At 35.2% G+C, this 2,224-nt stretch overlaps 2 non-coding genes across 2 annotated transcripts; both read right to left on the bottom strand.

Annotated features, from left to right (window-relative positions):
- Window positions 1–506: 506 nt before the first annotated feature.
- On the bottom strand, window positions 507–602 carry Trnay-gua. Its single transcript has 2 exons — window positions 566–602; window positions 507–542 (listed from the first exon to the last, which is right to left on the bottom strand). It is a non-coding gene; the product is annotated as a tRNA-Tyr (tRNA).
- Window positions 603–697: 95 nt separating this feature from the next.
- Trnay-gua lies at window positions 698–792 on the bottom strand. Its single transcript has 2 exons — window positions 756–792; window positions 698–733 (listed from the first exon to the last, which is right to left on the bottom strand). It is a non-coding gene; the product is annotated as a tRNA-Tyr (tRNA).
- Between the last annotated feature and the right edge of the window lie 1,432 nt (window positions 793–2,224).

The following is a 2,224-nucleotide window of genomic DNA, read 5'->3' as shown; positions in this document are numbered from 1 at the left end:
TCCGACTAGCTGGTAGTCCCACCAGAGAAATGTGCCGATCGCAAAGGGTTAATTTACTTCTAATAATAAAATTACATAATACGCAAGCAAACCATTCTCTCAAAAAATGTTGTTAAAAATGTAGAACCTTCGTTTTAGATTTTTAATCACTTACTGACAGAATTGTCAACTCGTTCTTATCAGAGATAGCAGAGAATAAAGTAAAAATTCTGATCAGATATATATTTCATTTAAAGACGTAAGTAATGTTTCACCAGCTCGAACGTTATTACAGAACTAAACGAAATGAAACAAACGACAGAAAGTATTAGAAGATATGATACAAAAAATAAATAAAATCTCCACTTTTTGCGCGCTAGTCTAACACATCATTTTCTGCGACAAATAAACTCGTGTTACTCGCTGCATATACCACTTCAAATGACGAGTAAACACGCCATGCCCAATTAACAAGTTAATGAAAAAAAATCCATCGAGTAACAGTGAATATTTTTCTAAAAATATTCTCCTTCGAGCCGGATTCGAACCAGCGACCTATGGATGTCTCTATTAGATCCCTAAACTACTACAGTCCACCGCTCTACCAACTGAGCTATCGAAGGGGTACACGTGTACATATGCAATTGAAGTTCTAAATAGAAGGATCATGGAATATCCGGTTAAACAGAAGTCTATGGAATTTTATAAAAATAATATTTCCTTCGAGCCGGATTCGAACCAGCGACCTATGGATATCTTCTTTTGGATCCAGCCAACTACAGTCCACCGCTCTACCAACTGAGCTATCGAAGGCCCACGATGATCGCCGCGTCTTCGACACTTATAATTCAAACCGTTTGCTACCGAAGCGTCAAAGAGAAAGGAGACTCTCGTACTGTTCGACAAGGTAAAAACTCCATCGCAAGCCGGATTTGACCTATGGACGTCTTTTCTGAGACACGAGATTCAATCGCTCTATCAAGTAGGTCCTCCCTGTACTTCCATGATTTATTATTGTCTGATGGCGCTTTGCATGAATATTAGTTCTGTGAAATTTATGACTGTATCTCTCTACCTACAATTCTGTGTTCACGTGAATGTAAACCAACTGCAAACTTTATTTCTGTGTCCCTACTGAATTCTAACTTCACTTTACTATTTCATATTTCTTTCGTTGTCAATAATCTTCATTGTTTATTAAAATTTCGAAATGATATATGTTCATGAAATACTCCTTCTTTTCCCATTTCCAATTCTTTCCTTCTAATAATGTAAAAATCAGGGAATCAAATTCCCCATTATTGGAAATGGATTATGGAATGAAATAGTCTTTTAACTTTGTAATATACAATTTATTTACGGTCTCAGAGGAAACGTCTTTACTCTATTGAATCTTCTGAAGGACTGTTTCTGGGCACCCAAAAGAAAGTTGGGGTCCCCTTATACCTAGAAACTGTTTACATTATGGTATGGCATTGTGCAGTGAGTGACTCGAAGACGGACACCAGATGCATCTGGTGGAAGTCCTAGTGCCTTTGCTTAAAATAACCCGGAGATATTTTTGTCCTCACTTGATTATTTCCATAGGGTGTTGTTAGAAATAATCCAACACCCATATTTTCCCGTTTCCAATAATATTCAAATTAGAGAATCAAAGGAGGATGTTAAGAAGAGGGCAATTTTGGCATACGGCCGGAACGAAAAAATTTTTTACAGCATGATTCTACGCATCCTAAGGAACGAAAAATGTAATTGTCATTTTTCCCGGAAATGATGGGAAAGTTATGAGAAATGCGGTTCAAGATAAGAGTATAACCATACTTATGGTCTGTTTGTAAATTAACCACTTAGAAATTCATATTGAGTATTATTTACAAAGATTGTTGTACATTAGTGTTTAATAAAAAGCAAAAATAATGAAAAATAATTAATCGAAACAAGGAATTCTTTGATGACATAATGCTTATATTCGAAGCAATCAGAAACCAATAATTATTTATTCTCGAAGTGATAAAAGTTACAATAAACTATCGTAAATATAATAAAATAATCGTCACGACAGGGATACAATAAAAAAATAAGACTCTAACAGAATTTGCATTTCTTAACTGTGTATCCACTATGAAAGCCAGAGGAAAAAGTATGATCTTACATATCAGTCTAAACATATATGTAGGTATATGTATACAATGTTCTGTCGAACTACGCATTAGGTTTAGAGACGTCGTTTATCCGCGTATAATAA

The sequence above is a fragment of the Habropoda laboriosa genome, unplaced genomic scaffold (genome assembly GCF_001263275.1).
Source record: "Habropoda laboriosa isolate 0110345459 unplaced genomic scaffold, ASM126327v1 scaffold225, whole genome shotgun sequence".
NCBI lineage: Eukaryota > Metazoa > Arthropoda > Insecta > Hymenoptera > Apidae > Habropoda > Habropoda laboriosa.
Note: the sequence above shows the minus strand (reverse complement) of the source record. Positions and strands in the feature narration are given on the sequence as shown.